Raw genomic sequence first — 25,054 nt, 5'->3', positions numbered from 1 at the left:
CCTGCACACTGCACCCTGTGGGCACCTCACTTTCACAACTTCTGCTGCTATCCCATTCTCCTGTTACTCTACACTCAATCATTAGGTTGCATCCCTAAATAATTCAGTCTCCAGAACATAAGAAGTCATGACTGCTATCAAAATAATTTTTAAAAAATAAACTGAAATAAAATAAACCAAGCCTAGACCATAGGCCATTAGAAAAATTGCTGTTCCAGTTAAACCAACCAAGCCCCAAAACTCCAAGCAAGGCAAAGAAAATTTTGACAAAGTCTGACAAACCCATCTGTAAAGGCTTGCAAAGCCATCACAAAGACTGAGACCTGTTACTAATAATAATAAAATTATACTTACATGGTACAGTACCCTGCACACTAAAATCCCAAGAGAAAGCAAAAATTTCCTGAAAACTTGTCAGAACATTTCAAAATGTGTGGAGCATGATTCAAAAAGTGTGGGACAAAGCCAAAATATTTTTTCTTGTTATCCACTGTCTCTTTGTAGAGATGGATCAATTTCTCAGGGTCAATACCCTCCACTTACCTACTTCCCTCTCTGTGCCATGTACCCTCTCACCAGCTGTTTGCACAGCACAAGCGAATTTAAAAACAAACAGCTGAATGGAACATGTTTCAAGGACCCTATCCAGTATTTTTAATAAGCCTTGCTTGGAAACCTATCAATAATTTTTTAAAAACACATTTTAACATTACAAAATACAGTATGTTAAAAAGCTAAGTTAACTGAAAGGACCAGATGTTTACATTGGTGCCTAAGGGTGCCATATCATTTTAGTATTATGTTATTATTGCCTAAATTCTATTTCAGGCACTTATATACTACTGAGGAATTCCCTAATCGTTATAACAGTCAACATGATGGTTTGATAACATATCCAAGTGCAGGTACATTTCTGATCTACCACTCTGAAATATGTAGCGCTGTTATTTCACTTTGTTACAATAATTCTGAATGATCAAGCCTAATATAAAAGGAGATCAAATTAACTGAGATTATAGTTGACATCATCATTACACAGGGGTTCTCATTGTCAGTAAAGATGATAAAATCTATGACATGTTTCTTTGAATTATAATCAGTCCTATTTTGAGTTTTCCCTCATTACATGTTTTATTTAACCATACAAATATAAATGTCAGTTTTCAATAAATAAGATTATGGTAAGGTCATTAGCCTCTAAGACCATTGCAGTAAGTAATATAAGACTTCAGAAAATGACTAAAGTCCCTATGTATCTGAGCAAGAAAACATCACCTTGAGCAAATTTCTTCTTACATAAAGATTTCTCTAAGTAAAACCTCAGATTGCCAAAGCAGATACAGCCACAGCAGAAATATGCTTTCTCAAATTCAAGTTCTTCAGATATATTGTCTTGTTATTAATTTAAATGTGACTTGAAATATTTTATTTAAAATGCTATCTAGAAATAAATCTATTTTTAGATGCTGTAATAATTGCTTTGTTATAAAGTAAAGTCATGATATCTAAGAGACTGATTGAAAAGAAAGTGCAGTTTCCTTAAGGGAATCCATGGTAATTTAATTTAATTATCTCATTCCAACTGGTGATAATATCCAAAGGGAAACTATTTCTAAATTTATTTTTTATTAAAACTTAATTCAAGCACAGCTAGCCAAATGTATATGTACCGCAAAAGTATTTTAGCATGAGTGCCACTGTCCCACTCATTACCTGTAACTTCAATGAAGAGACAGTCCTGTTATTCTAAAATACCAGAAAATAGACAAAAACAAAATACTGTGACTGTAAAAAAAAAAAAAATAGCTAATAGAGAGCAAAGTGAATCGGCCAATCTATGAGGGATACTTTTTTCTATTTTATGTAATACTTAGACAGTTCTGTGTTCCAGTGGTGAGGAAGCTTGCACAGGGATTCTCTGGTATTTCTTTTTAACCATTTCCAGTGCCATTTTCAGTAGCGATGGCAGTTCCCTCTCAGTTATCTCCATTTGAATCCAGCAGTGATTCTTTAAGAGACATGAATACATATGTTTGAAGGGAGAAAAATCCTTCTGAGGGCTGTTGGCACTTCATGCAGGGCAAGAAAGTATTGCTTTGTATAGAAATGTACTGCTTTTCCATGCTGCTCTTGAGCTTGACCCTATAATCATCATTAGCTACACACACCAACCACTTGAGAGCAGATATACAGTTTGGCAAACCATTAAAAATAGAAGTGAACAAGGCCATTAGGAGTTCTTGGCAGCAAAACTATTCAAAGTCCTTCTACCTTAACTGCACCGTGCTTAATTGGGAAATGCCCACTTGGCATAGCTGCAGCCAAGACTTTTTTCCTGCTCTTCTGGAATAAATAGATGTTTTCTTTTTACCCTCAAGGTGACACGTCTCATGTTGCAAAGCAATTCAAAGATAAGAGATATTTTTAGCTCTCCTTATAGCTGTTAATACAGTTATGGCCATTACACAGCACATTAGTTTTTTGCAGGGATGTTCTTAGCAATAAAGTGGGCTTTGGGCCTATCACACTGCATGATTTTATTCTTCTAGCACATCCTTTTTTTTTTTTTTTTGTACTTCAAATAACTTATCTTGTGCTGACTTTTTAGGGCATTTTCTTTGATTTTTTTTCCATTACTACTTAGAATTCTCTTCCTAATATCTTTTCCAGTACTGTTTCTACTGTTTAAAAATTTTAGAAAAGTTTTGGGGTTGAGATTCAATATTTTTAAGCTAGTGGTTCATTTTTGCCACAAGAGAAGTGCTGGAAAGTGAAAAAATAAGTAATTTATTGGCACATTCAACAGTTGGCAACTAGAATAGACTAGTGTTCTGACTTCTTAGAGCTGGAGGCCATTCAATCTATCTAGTTAAATTGCCATTCAGTCTGAGTCTTGCTTGGGTGAGGTATCTTTTCAGAAAAGACATAAAACCATCTGGTTCTGCTGCACACCAAAATAAATCATCCATCAATCTTGTTCAAAGGGTGAACTGTTATCACCACTAAAAATACTTTTTCTAATTTTATCTATATTTTTACTCATCTTTCATCCTTGTTTGTTCTACGTGTTTCGTTGCTTTGTCCTGCAGCTTTTGCTGTGCAACAGAAACCTCAGTGTTTTATCAATAAAACAACATATCTGTAAAACTCAGACTCAGATGTGTTTGATAGGTCCCAATTTCCATAAAATCATGTCCCTTCTTGATTATTGTATAAACATTCTTTCATTCTCACATTTAAAAATCAGATCTTTTATAACTTTTTGCATGTTGCCAGTTAGATGAGGCAGTCCAGTTTTCCACTTTCCTTCTTTGAACAGTAGCACAGTTCTAAAACTTTTGCATCCTTCACTATAGCCAGTTTCCAATTTATATTATTAATTTTCATCAGTAGGCCACATATCTGGACTGTATGCTACTGGGTTCTGGAGACTGTAAAAGGATGACCTGTAGTTCATTTTATTCTTTCCAGTTAATAATGGGCCAGAAAGTATTTTATATGAATGTATTATCCCTATTCTTCCAAGTAAAGAAAGGAATATTCATCCTTCACTTCTGCATTTTATACATCACTGCTAACAATTTTACCATCTTCACCTATTAAACTGCTCACATCAAACTTAAGATTAATTTTGTATCTAATACACTATAAAACTTGATTCATATTAATATCAGAAATACCAGCTATGGATTTTATTCTGACATCTTTTGTTTGGTTGTGTTTTGGTTTTTCTTCTCATGAGTCTTTCCATTTACAAAAGTTGTTGCCTTATTTAATTTTAGGTTAAAAACCTCTAGAATTTTCTTTATTTCTAGTTGCTGTCATTATTGGTCCCTGAAACAAGCATAGGCATATAAAAAAAGCTGTCCTCTTTTTCACTGTAGCTGTATAGATGTTCATTTATATACTTTTTAAAAGAATTTCCCCTTTAATTCCTGTTCTCTCTATCTCCTTTTTTTTTTTTTTTTTTTTAGTCAGAGTCAGTCACACTCTTCTAATTTTGAATCAATTTGCTATTTAGACATATGAAGTTATGTATATACATATGTACTCTGATTGGCACTTTCCCTTGCTCATTTGCACTGTAAGAAATCAGGTCATAAAAAATAGTCTCTAGGCAATCACTAAAAGCCAGGTGATTTATTTATCTCCAGAATTATCTCATGTTGAGTGCAATAGTTTCTGCATGTCAAAGTTTTTTATAAGATTCATAATAATGAATTAATGCAGAACAATTGTATATAAAGCATGAAGGTTAAAATGTGCACATAGACTTTTGCTCCTTATATGTCTCAATTTCAACTGTATTTTTTTCTTTTTTTTGGCTTTATATATTTTTTCACTAGGTAAAACATTCCTCCTTTTCTTTTGTCTGTTTTGCCAGTGCTTGCTTAGCTTTATAATTTGCATTCTTGATCCTTTTTTAATTATTTCTACATCCTTGTTGATAATTAAATTTAGATAACTTTGCATTTGGAGAGAATCTTATTTAATGTAAACTCCTTTTCAGTTATTTATACATATTAATAAATTTCTCTCACTCTCTCTTTGTGCTCTCACTTTGTGTTCTTTAAATATTATTACCACCATTTCAAGTTCATCTCCTCCTTCCAGCCAATTATTTCTGGCAGAGATGGCTATGAGCCAAAACCATATGATCAAAGTCACAGACTACAGATTTTCAAAATCCAGATCACGTGCTATAGTGCAAAACCTGTTTTACCACACACACACACACAAATCTGCTGAAGCTATACTTGTTGCAGAAAAGAGGGAGCTAGAGTCTTCCTCTCCTTATGCAAACAAGGAATTAAGGAAGAGGGCTTCCATGTTGTGGAATTGAAGAATTCTGGAACTGAAGAGTGAGGTTTACTCCAGCACCAGTGGATCAGTTCCCCAGGTCAATTACAATAACCTAATACATGGTGGTGTGCACATACTGCCGTGGAGCTCATGGCCGGATGGAGTCAGACGCCCTCTATAGGGATTTCTCCATAAAGGCTTCCTTCCTGAGTAAAGGAAACAGCGGGGGTTTTGTCTGGTTTCTTTCACTTTGTCTCAGAATAATAGAATATGCTGAGTTGTAAGGGACTCACAAGGATCATCAAGTCAAATTCATAACCCAGCACAGGCCCATTCCCAAGAGTCTCACCATGTATTGTCCAAATGCTTTTTGATCTCTCTCAGGCTTGGTGCTGTGACCACTTCCCTGGGAGCCTGTTCCAGTGCCCAGGCACCCTCTGGGTGAAGAACCTTTTCCTAATATCCAACCTAAACCTCCCCTGACACATCTTCAGGCCATTCCCTTGGGTCCTGCCACTGATCACCACAGAGAAGTCATACCAAGTGGTCTCAGCCACTCCTCATATAGCTTCCCCTCCTTTGGACACTCTCTAATATCTTAGTATTTTTCTTATATTATGGCACCCAAACTGCCCCCAGCACTTGGTGAGGCCACCCCAGTGCAGAGCAGAGTGGGACAATCCCTTCTCTTGCCTGGCTGGTGATGCCGTGTCTGATGCCCCCCAGGACACAGATGGCCCTCCTGGCTGCCTCATGTTCAAATTGCCATCAGCCAGGACCCCCAGGTACCTTTCCTTGACACTTCTTCCCAGCATCTCATTCCTGAATCTGTATGTACCTTCAGAGTTGCCCCATCCCAGGTGCAGAATCCATCACTTTCCCTTTTTAAACTTCATATGGTTGGAGATTATCCAGCCCTCTAATTTGTTGAGGTCTCTCTGCAGGGCCTCCCTGCCTTTGAGAGAATCAACAGCTCCTCCCAGTTTTGTATCATCTGTGAATGCTTTATATCCCTTCCAGTACTGTGTCCAAGACTTGAGTGTCTAACTTGGAGCACGCAGAAAAGAAATCTTCCACTTATGTCACTACAGCACTGAGTCAGAAAAGTTGCTTGGAGTTCTTAGTCCTGTGTGCATTTCCAACCACAATGTAACAGTCGGAAGGACCTTCACAGGTCTGAAGTCTTTGCTACAGCAAAGCCACGCTCGCTGACAGGCACAATCTTTCTTTTCTGATGTGATTCTTTCCTGAATCAAATAATTGTAGGTATTGCCAAGGAAAGGTCAATTCTGACAAATGATTACTCAAAAAACACTGCACATCTGCCTTGTCATCTTGCATCTTTTTTATAAATTATCTCCCAGTAAAAAACATAATCTGGTTGTAGTCAGTGTAAATCTGCCTTTTTATCAGCCACTTATTCATCCAGTTTGCCAAGTTTCTATCTGTATTAAAGCTGTATTACTGATTTTCACCAGATGAGACTCTGGCTTGCTATTTTTAATAGCAGAGATGTGGGCAACCAATTAGAGCTGTATTTGAAGAATATTGGGAATTAATAGCCTTCCAAAGCTTGTATATGCCTCCACAAAGTACTTGCCTAAATATGAGACAAGTATTTCAGTTCTTGTCCTCCAAGTAGTTCAGACATAAATTTTTTACCTCATGGAAAATCCCCTGGACAACTGATTGACAGAAAAGCACTAATTCCATTTTTGCCACATCTAAACACTCTCTTTAATATCCAGGGTAAGAAAGCGTCCAAAAACACTGGATGCAAATCCATCACTGATTTGGGACATACAGTGCTGAACTCTTAGATCATATGACTGATGTTGCCTCTCTGTTACCCAGTGAGTATATTTGCAAGGTATTGGGAGTGTAATGTGTAAGTAAAGGGCAAGAAAGAAAAAGGGTGGAAAACCTAGCAGCAATTAATATGCCCGTCTGAAAGAGCACTTCATGGCAATGTCAAGGTGAAGACAGGATCTGCTAGGGTTTTGAAATCTTCCTGTGTATGGGAAATCTTCATCAAAAAAGAGAAAGCTCAAGAGCCAGGGCAGACTCCATAGTAACCAAGATGGATTGCCAAAGATAAACTTCTGCCTGTCCCAGACTGTAGAAAGAAAAAGACAGGAATACATAAGCTCTCCTCCTGGAGCTATGCATCCAATCTCTTTCTCCAAACCTTCAACCAAAACTATTTTATTCCACTGCCTAGCAGCCAGGCTTTCTGCTCTGTATAGCTTAGGGATAAAGGAAGACCAAGACAGTGCTCGTGTAGCTTATATCATATATTAATTAGAGCCAAAGCTAGAAATGCTAAGCCATAACTTCATTTTCTTGTTTGTTTGCTATGTCTGTCTCCTGTTTTGGCCCAATGAATGTTCAACCATTTTTACACAGAATGTGTACTGAAAAGAAAAACTGAAAGATTTCCCCATATTAAAATATTGGTTTCTGGTGAATTCACTGTCTTATTTCTTTAGACTCGTGATGGAAGCAAAATCAGGTCTCTCCCATCTTTGACCAGAATAGTAACTGGTATAGTACAGGATGGGGAGGGATGCTTCTTTATCAAAAGATGGGAAGAAAAAAAAATCACTTCCTTTACTTGCACTTTTTAATTTTCCACTGCAGTAAACATGCTCCATGTGTGCCTACACAACAGGAACGTAAACACAAAATGGACACAAAAATTTCAACACTGATTCTCAACAGGGTTTAGGTTTCAGCTCAAAGCTGACAAAACGTATATGCTTGCAGGTATGCCCAGAAGGATACCTTTACATGCCCTGGAGGAATCTTGACAGAAATCAAAACATCAGGAAATTTTTGGTGTCAAGGGTCTTAATACTGAATGCAGATGCATAGAACAACACACAGGGAAGCAAAGATGGTGGTTTATACAAACTAAGATCTGAAATGGAACTTCATGTTAAGCTAACTAAATTACTTCTGAGAGTCCTGCTACTACTAATACTCAGAGATGATGTGTCTTTCAATCTCTAAATAATGTTTCCCCTAGAAATCATGAGCCAACATCATAATCTTTCATTTGCTTTTAACAAGCTTCTCTGTCCTATGCTGTACTTGCTGGTCTTTTAAAGCATTTCCATCAAAGGGAATTACGATAAAGGCACAACAAATGATGGAACAATGCTTTGTCTCCTTATAACTATTTATGAAACATGAAGAACCCAAGATTAAAGAGAGTAAATTCAGAAAATAAATACTATGCTACAAATCCTTAAATTAATCTGAGTCAATACCTTACTGTCATAAAGCATGTGTAAGGTTCACTGGTGTTATATGAAATACATAATAGGAATTATTTTCTTTTCTAAGATCTATCTGGAATCCTGTCTACCTCCTCATACTCTATTAAGTAATAAAGATATTATATTCATTTCATTCACAAAGCAAAATCGGAACAATTTATTTAAAATCCATAGAAAAGAACCCTACTTCCCTTTTTACTTCAAATTTTTATTATAATCTTCAACTCATACAATTAATAATAAAAGACAGATTTCTCAACTATATTCCCCACAGATTTCAGTCACAAACTCTTATTATGAAGAACACTATCACCTTCAAAGAACATCTTTTTAAAAAAATCTATGCAATCAATCTCACTTAATATTGTAAAAACTCAAGCTTTTTATGTCGTTACTTTCACCTGTGTTAATTCATTGCTTTTATCTCAACTTCAAAATAAAAAAGAATGAAATAATTGCTCTGTGTATAAAGATCCCATTATATCCTCAAGTACTCAATGTTGACAATAGTCAGCCTGAACAACAAATGAATAGTTAATTAAACACATAAATGTTGTTTTGATTTTATAAGACTTTGTTAAGTTTTTTAATGTTTACATACTTTTAACAAACTTTTTCACACACAGTTTTGTAAATAACTTATGTTTTGCATTCTTTCATGGAGGTGGAGAAAATTGATAGACTTTTAGTCTGTCCAGTGGCATTGGAGAGGTGGCACTGTCACCCTCCAATCCACTGTTACTTTTGGAAAACTATAAATGTTAGAGTCAGAAAATAAAGCTTCTTCTTTTTGTTTCTTTTGAGAGCAGCAGTGTCTGTGTCATCATTTCGTGCCTTATCACAACACATAAACACATAAACAAAAGCAATTGCAAGTTTTTGACTCTTTTTGATACTGGAAATATTTTTATTCATTGTCAGTTTCATAATTCATGATCCAGGCTCTGGGTGTTTTGTGGTTGTTAGGAATGTACTGACCAGGAGATTTTTTCCTGCTTACATCTTTGAATTAGCTGCATGATGATTGAGTGCTGTTTATATAACAGCTACTAATATAATAAAAATACATAATCTTCTCTTTGATTGTGCACATATGCATATGAATGCCGCTTCTGTCATACTGATTCCAAAATATATAATGATTCCCTTTTACTTCTTTATTTTATAGTGCAGTTAATTCTAATTATGCTTTCCTGATATCTTCCACCACCCTACACAAGGGTGCACAGACTCTAGACAGCTAGCCAGACTACCTACCTCTAAACCAAACCTCAGGGCTCTCCTCATGCTCCATCCCTTCTATTTTTTTGCCTGTGCCTCACCACACTTTTGCAAAAGTGGAGAGGACAAGAAATCCCAGCAAGCTGCCCTGTGCTAGGAGTAGATTCCACTGCACGCTGTGGAAGGTGGAAGCTCTTTGTGGAGCAGCAAGTGTGGCCGCGTACAGTCCACAGGGCCCTTTAGAAGGTAGCTCTGGTGCATGTGTGTTGAATACACCATGGACCTCTTGTAGAATCCACCCAAAACCTTTGCTGAGGTCTGGCTGTGCTTTGTCATCAATCATTTTAATGGCATCCCCAAGGAATAACTGGTAGCAACTAAAGCTTTCTGTTATTTTCCCTAAATGCCTGTCTGATCTTTGTCAACGTAACACAGCCAGAATCACACTGAGTATTCTCTTAGCAGCCAATAGGTGCAATACAAATAATTGGTACCAGCACAGGAAAATGAAATGTCATAGAAAACATTTTGCATTCCAATAAAAGTGCATTGTTAAACTCAGAAGTAGTAGCTGAGGCTTGGGAACAATCAGTCAATTCATTAAAACCAAGGGATTTGCAAAATTTTCTCAGAAGGAGCTAAAAAAAGCTAAAATGCTTTTGGGTTTTTTGATAAGAAAATAATGACCTTTAGTTGCCTAAAGCAGTGGCAAAAAAAAAAATTAGGTGTGAACAAGACTGAAGTTTTCTGCTTAAACAAAGTAGATAAAGGGAATTGCAGTAAGACTAAAAAAACACCCAAGAAACATCACCTTCTGCACAGAGTGGATGGAAGTCTAAAATAACAAGACAACAGCTACGATTAATCTTTTTTTCTCCTACACATTCAGAAAAGTAGAAATCTGTAAGCAATTTTAGCATGTATGTAAGATTATATAAAAATTTCACCCCATTCAAATCCCTGAGCTCCTATATAGTGAAAAGGTATTGGTCCACAACTTCATGCAATGGAACACCAACACCCAGTTGAAGTTCACAAACTTAATTGGGTCCAAAATGAAAATATATTTGAAACACAGATTTTCAGCCCATTAGCATTTCTCAGCCTTTTTTTTTTTTCAATTAGTACAGATATTAGCCTGCCATGTTAAACTATGTGACCAGATGCCTCTTCTCTCCCTGTTTGAGACAACACCAGTGTTAACCAAAATCTACACAATCTTATTGCAGTCGTCTTTACACAAGGTCTCTGACAGGCTGTCATATTAAGGGATCCCTCATGAACAGAAAACCACCTATTCTTTAATAAATATTTGACAATTTCTTGCAAATATGACTCCTACAGTATTTAATACAAAGGATTTGCAAAGGTTTTGTATCTTTTCTGTCAAAACTTTAGCGGAATTAAATTATCTCACATTTTCACAGAGAGTACAAGAGATGCTTCCCTTGTCAAAATTCCTTTGCTATCATTATATACTGCATGCTATACTTGTGAATATGTGGGTCTTGAATAATATTTTAGTGAGGATTACTGTGTTTAGATATTGAAAAGGAACATAGAACAACTCACATTCACTGAATTCCTGAACTGTTTGCTGTTCAGTCTTATTGTAAATATTGTGACTGAATTTGTCATTTACGTGTATGCAGCTGCTGAATTGATATTGCACATATTTACAGAAATTTAATATTGAGGTTATGAGAGCAAGACAGTTAAAAATTCTAATTTATGCATTAAAGCCTGTATCAGATGGATTTCATTTCTGCCTTTTTTTTTTTTTACCAACTACATTAACATAAACACTGGATCCATTAAGAATTATAAACAAATTCTAAATGTACAGAGTTTTTTAAATCTCAAGTATATAACATGATTAACATTGTTGATACTATGAATTACTTTATATTTCCAGACTCATATTGTTAAATAATGATAACTCTTTATAAATGCATTGATAATTCCTTTGTAAATTTCTGATTAGTTTTTATTTCATCAGTGTAAGTACATAGTGATATATACTATAAACCCAGATTAAGTTATAATGGCCTTATTTTGTATTATATTAGAAATATGTTATATTAGAAATTTCTATTATGTAAGAAAGTTACCTGACTTATTTTCAGGGGAAAGGAAGCAGTTACTTAAATATCCCTTTTAAATAAAGACAAATAACAAAAAATACCTCTTTTGGTGCTGTTGGTAACTAAAGCATCAGAAGTCAGTGTAATTACAGTCCTATAAAAAGGGTATTTTGAGTAAAAATGTTGACAAGCGTTATTACTAAGCCAGATAAAAGGGTTGTTTGGGGTTTTTTTTAAATATTTAAATTTAGAAATACACCTGGCACTTTGTCTGCATGAACAAGCAAATACCTTATTTTTACTGAAATTTTCACTGAAATTTTCACTGAAATTTTCACATTTTCAAGAAAGTCTCTTTGTCTTCTTAAGACAAATCCCCAGATTTTAAACCCTGTTTTCCTGTTAGCTGACTGGGGTATCAGTCTAATCAATAGAAGGATCAATTTGACTATAAAGCACTTGTTTCTTCTCTGCCTTTTCTTTCAATCTAAACAGCTATTTTCTTAATTATCTCAAGGATAGGTACCATTTGTCTCTATTAGTACTGCCTTTTTTTTTTTTTTTTCCAACAAAATATCCTGGTTTTTCCCCTTTTCACTTGTAAGCTTGGGAAAACACATCCCAGCAAGCCATTCTGTTCACCTTTCCCACAATGTGCCTTTGCCATGAAACAGCCGAGATACTGTTTGGCACGGAGAGAAGCTGTGAACTGTGATCACTTAGCTCCCTGCCATAAGTTAGATTCTCTGTAGCTGGAAACCTGTCCATTTAGCCACACAGGAGGCATATAAAACTCTGTGACACCCATTCATTATCACTCTTGATCACCTTTTCATGGACTAATTGGTCCATTTGTATTTGTTATTTAATATTGTATTTCTATGGTGGAAATTCAGAGTGAAAACTGTGTAGAGAGTAAGTTCGTATCGCAATGATATTATTTAATATTGTATTTCTATGGTAGCTGGAATTCAGAGTGAAAACTGTGTAGAGAGTAAGTTCGTATCGCAATGATAATACAGGTCAAAGGTGTGAGTTATTTGCCTTTTTAACCTTTCCTTTCCTTTCCTTTCCTTTCCTTTCCTTTCCTTTCCTTTCCTTTCCTTTCCTTTCCTTTCCTTTCCTTTCCTTTCCTTTCCTTTCCTTTCCTTTCCTTTCCTTTCTCTTTTTCCCCATTAAATGGACTACAACCGGCACAGGTGATTTACTACACTGCACCAGACACACATGGCGTTTCCCTCTCAGTAGGGCTTCTGCTCCCACATTCATGAAATGCCAAAGAAACACTCAGTATCCTGGACTAATGTGTTCTTTGTCAGGTCTCAGGGAGAAGTGCAGAGCCAGATTCAGGCTCCTTAGCCAGAGAAATTGTTGACTTACTTACTGAACATTCCCCTCCATCCGATTTCATCTGGGGGAAAGCAGGCTGGCAAAGAAGGCTGCCCAGAGCAGTCAGGGTCAGAGAGTGCAGAGAGAGAGTCCAGAGCAAATGACATACAATTTACTGGGGTTAAAAATTTTAGGAAATGCTGCAGTAAATGCAGGTGAATCATAAACACCTTCCTTTGCATGAAGAATGATTAAAATGATCTGTGGTGCACAAACCATATGCTGTAATTGGAGACAGAATTACCTGCACTGGGACATATTTAGTCTCTGCTTTCCAAAAGTTAAGCATGTGTGCCACCACCCAGCACTCCTGCAGCTACAGAGAAGGAGCTGCCTTTGTGCAACTGGATTTTGGGGTTCTGTTTCTTTTAACCATAGGAGCAGCAATTGATGCCATACAGTATTAAGTACTGCTTCTTTTCCTTCTTTGTTGGCTCCTGTGTAATAACTTCAGCTTGCAGCACAGCAGTGTATGGATCAGCATTAAATTAAAAGGTTCAGTCAAAATAACTTCTAGAGTCAAATGTTATGTATATGAAAACAAAAAGTGGGCAGTGGAAATGCTGACATAATTATAGCAATGTAAGCAAACATTTCTATACTTAGAAGTATGTAAACTGATGCTTTTAAAACTATTTCCTTCCCTCCAGGAGACCAGGATGGCAGGGGTTCATAATAACACAGAAATTGGGACTTTGGAGGATCAGCTATCATTATTTTTGTGCAGAAACCTGAGTTTCTCTTACTCAAGTTTCATATTTACAGCACCACGGGGTATGTAGTGACACTCAAACCCAAAACAAATACATATTTTTAATCCCAAGCTGAATGGAGAAACAGCATGTATAGAAAGTAATAAGGTGTATCTCAAGTCTAGTGTGAAAATGAACAAATCACAGCCAAGCATTTTTTTAAAGCTTAGTTTCTGATGTGTTTGTGTTTTCTGATGAAAGCTGACAGGTAGAACAGTTTGCTTTTTAGGAGACTGATGGAGCCCCAGGAAGACAGGTGACAGAAGCAAATGAAAACAACAGAAATATCAGATCTGTCTGCCCTACTTTAAAGAAATTTTGTCATAGGGCATGATTTTTTGATTTTTTTTTTCACTTCTGAGACAGTGATGGAGAAAAGAGGTCCCATGTTCATTTTATTTTAGGTTTCTTTGGTTGCATTTCTTAATTGAGGAGGAAAAGATAATGGTGTGTTTGTTGAGTGTGGTGGGATGGAGAGACATCCACTGTAGACACATATGAGCATGACTGTGAGTCTAAACTCCTGGTACTAAGAAAGCAGAAAAGATTTTAATGTAGGCCTAACTAATAATAGGAAATGAAGAAGCTGCCTTTTGTTTTGACATGCTTATAAGATGCTTCAGTAATAACTGTTCTTTAGAAAGCCTTCAATTTCATCCCACAGAGACTTTGACACAAGGCAGAGAGATGCTATTCCTGAAAGCTCTGTGTGACTTACTTGAAAATAGCTAGAGGAGAGAACAAAGCTTTCTCTTTTAAACTCATAGAAGAATGTTAAGTAGCTTATTACAGATACACAGAACAGAAGAAGAAGAGCTCCTGAAAAGGCGTCTTTGCCTGGCCCCAAAGGTTCAGACCCACTGCTTAATTCTTACTTCCCTCCCTAAATCACAAAACACTGGTTTTACATATCGAGAGAATATTGTTTTAATTTTTAAAAAGTTATAAGAATGGTGAAGAATTTTCTTGAGATGCCCCTAAGCCATCCTTAGGCTTTCCTTTGCAGCATAAAAGACATAAATATGGTTGTAAAATGTTGAAGTTCTCAACTTTTTTGCAATAGCAAGAGTTCTGAATGTGAAACTTAAAATTTTATTTATGAGTATTAATTTGAGCTATTCAAACATGTCCTCAGAACAACAGATCATTTAGACAGGTATGTGGTAAAGCAAATAAGAAAATTGCAATAAGATTTATTAATCAATCACCTGTATCAATAGCAATCCCTTTTTTTGTAGGATTATGTGTTCTTTCATCTCAGAGCTCTTACAAGTATTACATAATACTTCAAAGCAGGGAGGGAGATTTTGGAGAGGAAAGGAATGATGAGGAAAGGAAAACAAATAACTCATTAAAGAGGGCATTCAAGAAGACATAAATCAGTCCACAAACAGAAATGTGACACATAGAGTTAGGGCAAAGCTTGCTTTAATCCAAATACCAGGTGATTTACACATAGTATTACTACTCGTGGCTTCAAGTGGTTTAGATATAAAGCATCAGTCCTGTACTGGGAAGGACATGAGTCCTCAGTGCCAGAGACTATTCAGACACAAATGCACATGCTATTAGATCCTCTTCAGTCACATCTTACTACTATTTAAAGGACTTTAATGTGTTCTTCTCCACAATTACTTTGCAATTCTTTGCTATAAAGTCCTTTTACATGCCTAATCACATCATGCCATGAAAAGTACTGTAAGTTCCACCAAAATTATATACCATTGTGTGCTAATTGCCCACAAAGTTGTCATGGGTAGGGTGGTGCACTTCATTTCTACTAGAGAAGTAGCATTATGTTTATTGATATAAACCAGTGATTTAACAAAGTTTGATACTAAATGTGACAATGGTTTAACAAAAATAGATGGTAAGGTACACTTGATTACTACATAGGGAACAGCTTCAGGCAAAACTGCCAGAAAGACCCTCCAGCTGAGTCATGAGGTTCAGAAAGAGCCTCTTTGTGGTCTAAAATTTTTCAGAAGCGAGTCTTCTGCTGCTGGATTCAGACTTAGCCCCAGGCTTGGTCAATGGTTTATGTTTAAAGGATTGTATGTGTACAATCAATGCTTTATTTCACTTAGCTACGATTTTAAAGTTAAGCATGCAATCAATCACTTACTGAGAATCTACTGGAGCAAATAACCCCTCAGACTTGAGATGCAACCTTGAGAGTCATCCCTGCCCAGGGGGAAATCCTAGTGTGCACCTGCTGCCATGCTGGAGTGCTCAGTGGGCCCTTGGCTTTATGCGATGTATATGGAGTGAGATAATTAACTAAGAGACATATTTGCACACCAGCTGTGTTTTGGAATGGTGAGTGCTCAGCTAGCCCTTAGATGTTGAAGAGGAAAAGGAAAGGCACTAAACCCTGGAAAGAGACTACTTTGATGAAAAAAATCTGGCACCAGGGAAAGTACCCTTAAAGCCATATTCTGACAGTCAAAAGAGGAAATAACAGGCTCAGAGAGAAAACTGTAGCAAAATCAAGTCAAAAACTGAAACTGCAGACACCAGCTGTGTTTTGGAATGGTGAGTGCTCAGCTAGCCCTTAGATGTTGAAGAGGACTTATGGCCCTTAGCTGTTAAGCAAGATTCAAGGCCCTCAGCCACGGTGTTGTTATCTGTAAGCCAGGTGTATCCACCACAGCCAGCACTGGTGGTTACTGCTTAAGCAGGTAAAGGGGAGCAGGGGGATCCCATGGCCACATCAGCATTACTGAATCCTCAAGCAATAACATATGATCCCCCTTCAGGGACCCCCACCCCCCATATATCTTGTGCTGTTTGCACTATCGAACATTTTTGTCCAAGAAAACACTGAATAAAATGGGAGGGTGGTCTATTGGATCAGTGAAATACTTGTTCAAAGAATAAATAAATTAAGTTTGAAATTCTGTTTTAGGGAATAAAAGAGTTCAGCCTTGTTCCCTTATGTCATGCATATGCACAGCGCCAGTGCCTCCTGTGCAAAATGAATCTACAGAATCTACACCGCTGTGTCTAAACACATTCCAAGACAAGCCAAATCATCGTAGCTGCTGAATTACAAGCAGCTTGTGCTCAGAGACCCTATGGTTGGTATGCTAAATGAATTAATTATTCACATTGATTATATTGATCCACAGGGCCTCCCTGATCTCTCTCTCTGAAACAAAAAACCCAAACATACTCCTTTAGAAGGGTATAATTTATATCATCTTAATTTTTTTAGTTACTTTCAAAGAGCATTTTAAAAAGAAGGGTTCAACTTTTCTTCAATGTGAAAATATCTTTCCTTAAAACATGAATTAATCTGAGAAAAGAACTTTGACTTTTCGGATCCAGGATGCATTGCATGCTTGCTGTCTATATCCTAACAGGTTTGTCACTGACAGCCAGCCTTTTACCCAGCTTCTATTCAAAAATCCCTCTACCACCCTCACAAAACTTTTACAGGCCTGTTACATGGCTTTTGAGCCCAGGGTGTCTCAAGGATTTGTATGGAGCTTGCCAAGTTTTTCTTAAAGGCAGTTTTTGATCCATTTCTTTTACAGTGGAAGTATAGCTGAGACCACAACATTAAATTTATCTTTCTCTCCAGTGTCATTTTACAATTGCCCAACTTTCTATTTGCTGTTTGTAGTGCTTGTTCTCTGAGCTCCAGTGCCCTGGAGACCATCTGTGGGTTCATAGATAGCTGGATAATAATTCCATTCAGCCAGCACAATTCGGATGGTCCTTGCCTCACCGTACATGAAGATGTGCCTCAGCTCGCTGTTACCTTGTGAAGAATCAGAGCCCTGGTACCCTGTGAGTTCAGCAAATGCAGCTGTGGGAAACACACTCTTCAGCAGCAGCAGCATGAAAGTACATTGGAAAGCCTGGCAGAGGCAAGGTTCAAATGTGCATCCTCCTGGAGGTTTGAAAACTGCAGGTTACCTGTGCAATGGTAATCCCTGGCATTTTTCATCTTTGTCCCTCTTTGGTTAGGAGTTCAGACACATGCTAGCCCCAGACTTCAACTCACAGATAATTTTCGTGCATGGGAGGAGCTCTCAAAGGGTTATCTATATGTTTCACACAACAGGCAGAAGGCACAGACAGCATCAATAGGGAAGCACATTTAAAAAAAAAAAAAAAAAAAAAAAAAAAAAAAAAAAAAAAAAAAAAAAAAAAAAAAAAAAAACCACCCCACTTTGTGTAAAGGAAAGGCACTAAACCCTGGAAAGAGACTACTTTGATGAAAAAAATCTGGCACCAGGGAAAGTACCCTTAAAGCCATATTCTGACAGTCAAAAGAGGAAATAACAGGCTCAGAGAGAAAACTGTAGCAAAATCAAGTCAAAAACTGAAACTGCATCTTGGTAAGCAGTCAATCCCACTAAATCATTTCCATAAGGTAAACTGTGGGGAAACATTATATGCTGGAGTAATGAGAAACTCAGGGCAACCAGTAAGAACAAGCTCTATCTAGCCCAATCGACAGCCTTACTTCTCTCCACTCATCAGCAAGCTGTGTATTCAGCCATCAGTCTGAGACCCTCCCCATGGATAGGCAACATTCTTCCCTAGATTACAAAATCTGACCCTTTTTCTGCTGCAGGCTAGTTCTAGAGGATTTGATCCTGTTACCCTCTAAACTAATGCTAGTAACAGTTCTCTGGTTTTAGCATATTCTCTCTATTCCTCCAGTGATGCTGTGCTACTGTTTTCTACCTCATGATATCTGAAATTCTTTCTGAAGTGCATGCAGACCAGCAGTCTCACGAGCAGCACCTCAGAAAAAGCCAATGTTTAAAAACTAAATAATGATACAATAATTAGAGGAAACATTTATCCTGTCTAGCAAACCATACTGTGGATTTTTAAAAAGGGCAAAAAATACTCTGTTCTGTCTTCTGCCAGAAAGAGTCCTTTTGGCCTCCTGGAATGAAACATATACAGCTGGGAAAGAAAACTAAAGACCAATAATCGTAATTAGTCTTTAAAGAAACAATAGTAAACTAATGAATTTATACAACAAAAGAGGTCACAGCATTGAATTCTCTTAGGCATTTCTGGAAAGCAAGAAAACATCCACACAAAACACCTCTCATTTCCATTGCACACTAAGGACTAGCCATGGAGATGATAAGGACACCTCATAATGACTTGCTCAAGGACAGAAAATCCTCTGTGCTTTAATGCATAATTGGAGAAAAGAAATCTCATGCTCAGTGATTCTGTGGAGTCACGGTCTAACAGCATTACTGTACCTACACTTGTGTAGTCACAGAGGCAGTGACATCTTTGAGGCTACGGCCCCAGGCTATGACCACTCTGCAGAACTCCATCTTCTTCCACCAGAAAATTCAAAGCCAGCATACTGACAGCTATGTCAGCCTACATTGGGACTTGGATCCTCTCCTTCATTTGAGTGTTGTACAACTAAAGGATATGAGCACACATCTCAGATCTGGTTCCAAGAGAAGATATCCTGTTGGTCACGCTAGAATTAAACACGTAACATTGAAATGTACACTGCATATACCATGCACAGTAAGTAGAACCATGAAACACTTGTCCTTCTTTTCACTCTCAATCTACTACAACCAGTCTTTTTCCTAGTGTCCTATTTTGCCTTCAGAAATCCTTAATTTAATATCCTCTCCAATATCTCTCTTGTTTTTTCTGAGCATCCTACTTACCCCTTGTCCTGACTCAGATACTGACCAGTCAATATTGCTGAGAATGATCAGAAGCACCGTTTGCGCAGAAAACTGAAATATCTTGCAATTTAGCAGGCAGTAAGGCACACAGCACATGAAAATTTTGTCTCAGACTTCTCAACAGAGCAGTACCCAAAGAAGCAAAAGTGAGAAGCTAACTACCAAAGGGACACAGAGCTCCCCACGCAGGCTCCTTGCAAGCTCGAAGGTACCATACAGCTTGGTGGATTCTGCGATACAGACATACCATGAAAACAGTACTAAGAATGACAGAGAGTGGAGAAAAACATAGGTCCTTATCATTTTTTATGCATGATGATATACTCAATTACAGGCTTTCCCTTTACCTGACAGAACTGCTGTTTAAATGTTTCTAAAGCTCAAAAAACATCCCATTTCTCTCTGAATAGAGTACAATGATAAACAGCTATTTTAGCTGCTTTTTCTACAAAACTAGTGCTTAGAAAGCATCAGAAAAGGTATTTTTTCCAGTAAGTGTCCAATGTCTTCTGGATTTCTTTGTCTCCATTCCTTCTGCTTTCATTTTGATTTTTCATATGTGATGTGTAGCTTTATAAAAGTTCATGTTGATGTTAGGAATGGACTCTATCAGCAGATATAGTCATTCATCAATAGTCAGCAGCAGCAGAAAAAGTCATCTAGCCATGATGACCAGCATGACTGGATAAAAAAGTGTCTATATCCAGAGAAATATTAGCTAAGCCATCACTGTTTTGTGCAGACTAAAGGCTGCAGCAGGCAGTTTTCTTTTACTTTTGAGTTCCTTTCATTTTCTTTTTCTGCTCTGAATCACTCCTTAGCCTTCTCTCTCATCAAACACAGAATCACAGAATATTTTGAGTTAGAAGGGACCCATAAGCATCATTGAGTCCAACTCCTGGCCCTGCTCAGCATCATCCCCAAAAATCACACCGTGTTCCTGACAGCATTGTCACGGGAGGAGAGAAATGGTCAGTGTCATCTCCTTTGTCAGATGATCCCCACTCAATGTGAACATTATCCTTGGAGCATCTGTCTGATAATAGTTTACATTGCATGTTTTCCCCTCTCAATATATAATAACTAAGAACACAATATAAGGACAAAATACACTGAAAATTCCAAAAGTTGGATCCTTCTTTGACATCAGTCACTATCTAGTGGGGGAAATTATTGCTGTTTGTTGGATCTAATCCATTATGAACAAAGGTATTACTTTGAACACTTGATCTGAAAAATGAATGCAGCAGACAGAGCTAGCAGATGCTAGCTACAGAATCTGTCCTCTGCTTTCAAGCACACAGGTGATTGTAGATCACCATTAAGATAAATCAGAGAAAGACTGGGCTGTTCAAGAGGAAAATGCTTTTTTTTTACTTTACATGTCTAGTTCTGCAACTGAACCTTCTGGAACAGCACACTGGTACCTCTTCTGCCTCTCAGCTCTGCTATACACAATTTTTGTGTTTTAACACTCTTGTGACTTGTTTTGGCACCCCTTTCCATGTAAAATAAACCTTGTTTCTAGCCAGCGGGAATGAAGCCTAAAGTGAAAGTGGATAATATACTTTTGGATACAGCATCAAACATCTAGGCACACAGTCTGCAAAATGTTACTGTAGCAATTGTGTGAAAGACTGCAATGTGACTGCAATGTATAGGGGTCAACAAGGCGATTGACTGGCTGCTATTGGAGGTCTCAATTAGACAACTAAAACGCTATGAAACAATCATGGAATTCATTTCTTAGAATGTCATTAAGAGCAGGAAATTTTTGCTAAGTAGCTTTACTTTCAGTTGTGTTTCTAGAGATCTTTTCTTGATATATAGTCTTTGTTCTCTGCTACTTAACATCATTATCAGTCTCCTGGAAGGCAGGGGCCTGGATATGATGATATTCTGGAGGCAAGAAAAATTTATTTCAACTTTTTGTTCATTTCAACACGGCCAAGTGTAAAGTGAGACATGGTAACAGCAAAAATCCTCCATGCTACTATAGTCTGTTCTGTCAGATAGTGACTCTAAAAGATTAAAGAGCTACAGCGACTAATAGGCTGCATGTGAGCTTTTAATATGATGCTCCATCCAATAGAATAGCACAACCCTTTAGATGTAAAAGTAGGTGAATACCAAATAAGAGCACACCTACCTAACACAAGTATGATTGCTGTCATGTCTAGTCTTATATCCTCAGATCAAGAAAAATGTTGAAAAGGAGTTACCAAAGGAGCAGAGAATCACTGGAGGATGAAAAATATGTACAGACCAAAAGTCTCCAAGTGCTAAGTGTATTTATCTCAAAGAGAAGCAAAGAGGTGAGTTGATCACAACCTGTATGTGGATGCACAGAGAACAGAGCACCTCACTCGAGCAGATGTAAGTTAACACACTTCAATGGCTAGAAACTGAAACCAGACAATTTCAACCTAGAAAGCGGATAACATTTGAAAGTAATTAATGATTAGGTTTCTAAGAATTGTGGAAAGGCTTTTATTCAACATGGGTCGCCGTTTTTTTCAAAAGGTGTCCTCTAGTTCAAACGCAGACGTCTAGGTTTCAACAGGAATGAATACTGCCAGGTCCTACAGTTTCATTATGAAAGAGGTTAGATTAGATAATCACAGTGGGTTTTGGAAGCCTTTAAACGTATTAGACCTACCATGAGGAGCTTAAGATTATTTATGACAGGATAGCATAGACAGCATGGAATAGGATGAACAATGCAGAAAGTTTTCTTTAGGAAAGAGAAATGACTTTAGTGATCTACAGAAATAGTTTGTGTCAGAATTAGATATAGGGCAGATAACCCCCATCATTAAGGGCACATGTCTATGAAATATTCCTGGAAGGGGATTATTCTTATTAAAATAGTTATCTACTGGACTCCCACAATGAGGTTCAGCATCTTAATGTGCAGCCAGTGCATCACCAGGGTTTCTGCTGCTGAAAAATGCTGGTGTGCTCAGTAATGGCAATAGGTGACCAACAATAATACAGAAGTTACCCTCACACATCCTAGTGTGATGGCTGCACAGATGGCTCTAACCCACCAGAGTTCTCTGCTTCTTAATATATATCACCTTTCAGCACAGTAGAAGGCATTAATCATTTGAGGATATCTATGAATTTTATGACATTTGGAATACAAGAACTGAATACTGGAATATAGAGTCAGGACTATAGCATTTGCAACCCACTCATCTCAAATTCAATTTGTATGGAACTAAAATAAGGTCGACTGTCTTGCCCACATCCCAGACTCCACATCAGTCTCTTCTGAATTCCAGCTCAGGACAACACAGTGTAAGCAGTGCCAAACTAAATAGCATCAAAAGCATAAATCCATGCAAAGACATCAATTAAGAAATACAAGGAATGGTAGAGATTAATTCCTACAGAACCCTAAAAGTTGAGTCCCCACAGGACTAAATACAATCTCCTTAAAATCTTCCATTCTGATTGAGAATTTTTTATCAAAAAGCTTTACTATGAAGCAATGAAACCTCTGCTCTTTTTCTTCCTCAGCTCTTCTTTCTCCCCTCCAAAGAATACTGATAATTTCCATATATATATTTAAATAATTCAAAATAAGTTGTTTCCCTCTGAAAACTGGAAATTAAGCATTTTGTGGTGTGACTTGAAATATTTTCATTTTTTATTAAATAAATGTAAAATAATATGTACATAATATATCTTATGGGAGCTGCAATCTCTGAGTCCATTCCTTCTTACATCCAGACCATCAAAGGCTGTAAGCAAGAAAAGAGGAAAGGAGGAAAAAAAATAATTGGCCAGTACTCCCCCTATCATTTAACATCATCTACCTTAGAATACATTTAATACAGACTCATGGTTGAGAGTTTCTATATATGCATCATTTTTACATATTTGGCCTTTCACAGAAAGCAGATAGAAACCCTGACAATTTTGTTTGACTTTTAGGTATATGGTTACCTTTTGGTGGCCATTTCAACAACAGTTAAGCAGAAGAACCTTGCTCACAAGTGTTATAAGTAATGTAAACAAGAACTCATTCCTATTTCTTACCTTGTCAGTATTTGGATTAGAAGCCTTTTCCATTACTATTAGCAGCTACTGTTTACAGAGAGATTTTCCTGCATTCAGCACAAGTTAAACAAGAACTAATGTTTTTGTCTACATAGTCTGTGGTCAATCTACTTCAAAGGCACTTTGCTAAAGTAGAAACAAAGCTATAAACCCTGTCTTGCAAGCCCATGTCCTCTAGGTAGGTATCTAGCCTTCAGTTAAGCACCACAGGCATGTAATTTAAGCTTGTAACAGAGATCTGAACAAATGCATAAGTTTCAATCTTTTTTCATTTCCTTTTTCCATACTCACCTTCCTGAATTAATAATCTATGGTAAAGTACAGAGGAAAGAAAGAAAAAAAAAATACACGAAGGAAAACCTAAAACTGAAATTTAGGAGATTGACAAGATGCTTAAGCTTCACTAAACTGAAAACATATGCTAAATTATTTGCATCTTCAGTAAGACACACACAGACTCCATAATAATATGAATCTTTTCCTTTGTAGCTGAGCCACTTACATGAGTTTTATTCCCCAGCTCATTCTTGGAAACTGATTCCCAATATGACATTAACTGTGCAATCTGTACTCCCTTTTCTGAACCAGATTTTAGAAACCTGCTATTGTTTCTCCTGCAAGAGGATTTTTAACTTAGATCACGTATTGCATTCTGTTCTCAATGCACTCCAATGAACAAATTTTGGTGCAGCTGAGGGAAAAGAGTAGGAAAAGGATAATAAGACTAGAGGTAAAGTAGATAAGGTTCTATTTAAGCTGTCATTGTTACTGGGGGGAAAAAAAATTTAAAATGATACCTGGAACAACCATTTAGTCCTAAAACTCTTCTGAGACAAGCAGGAAAAGTAGTATTATATTCCCTTTCACCAGCTCAAAAATCTCAGAGAATGACAAAGCAGAGACTTTGAGATCATAGAATAAAATTTGTAGTGAAAATATTTAGTACTATCAACATTTAGGAAAACTGCAGGTTATAGCCATTTTTATTTAAGGCCAGACCAGGTTTGGAGGCATTGATAACTGTGGAAAATGAGTTGTACCTCCTGAGAATTATCTTTCTTCCTCAGAGGCAGAGGATTCATGACACTCTCCATCTGTCCCTTCTTACACTCATTTAGTACCTATCAGAGATGGGGTAAAATCAGTGGCTGCTCCTCCCAAGTTCTTTACATGTGAGTACACGACCAGAACAGGATGGGAACTTTGCCCATAGAAAAGACTTTTGCATTTTTTCTTCTCTGAGTGTTCACAAGGCAGCCAGAGGGAACCTAGATTTTGGTCTCCATGTCTTAATTACAATCAGTTCTAACACATGACATAGGTATTCCCACAGACTCTTCTGCCATTAAAAAAAAAAAAAAAAATTATGAGCTGTGGTACAAAACTCTACAGCATACTCCAGAATTAAATAGCATTCCTAAAAAAATGTACAGACTAAAACCACTTTGTCAGTAAGTAGGAATATAATGTTAATTAAAATGCATTTAGAGGTCTTTATATGCAAATTAAGTTACAAGGTTTTTGCAGATTCACCATTTTTCATTTCATCTAACAGCAACCAGGATGATGCAAACACTATGCATTGAATGTTCAAGATTAAATTTTAAATTCTGCTGAGAAGTAAAACTGCAAAGTTTGGGTTTTGACCAAATGACTCAGTAGAGCTTACTACAGCGTCCTTTCCGGAATTCCTACAGCAACCATGCTTTGTTTAGTTATGTAATAAATAGATAGAAACCATGTTTCAAAATGTTTTTGAAGTC

Source organism: Pyrgilauda ruficollis, unplaced genomic scaffold (genome assembly GCF_017590135.1).
Source record: "Pyrgilauda ruficollis isolate IOZ18807 unplaced genomic scaffold, ASM1759013v1 scaffold5, whole genome shotgun sequence".
NCBI classification, from domain to species: Eukaryota; Metazoa; Chordata; class Aves; order Passeriformes; family Passeridae; genus Pyrgilauda; species Pyrgilauda ruficollis.
This window is presented reverse-complemented; position numbering follows the sequence as displayed.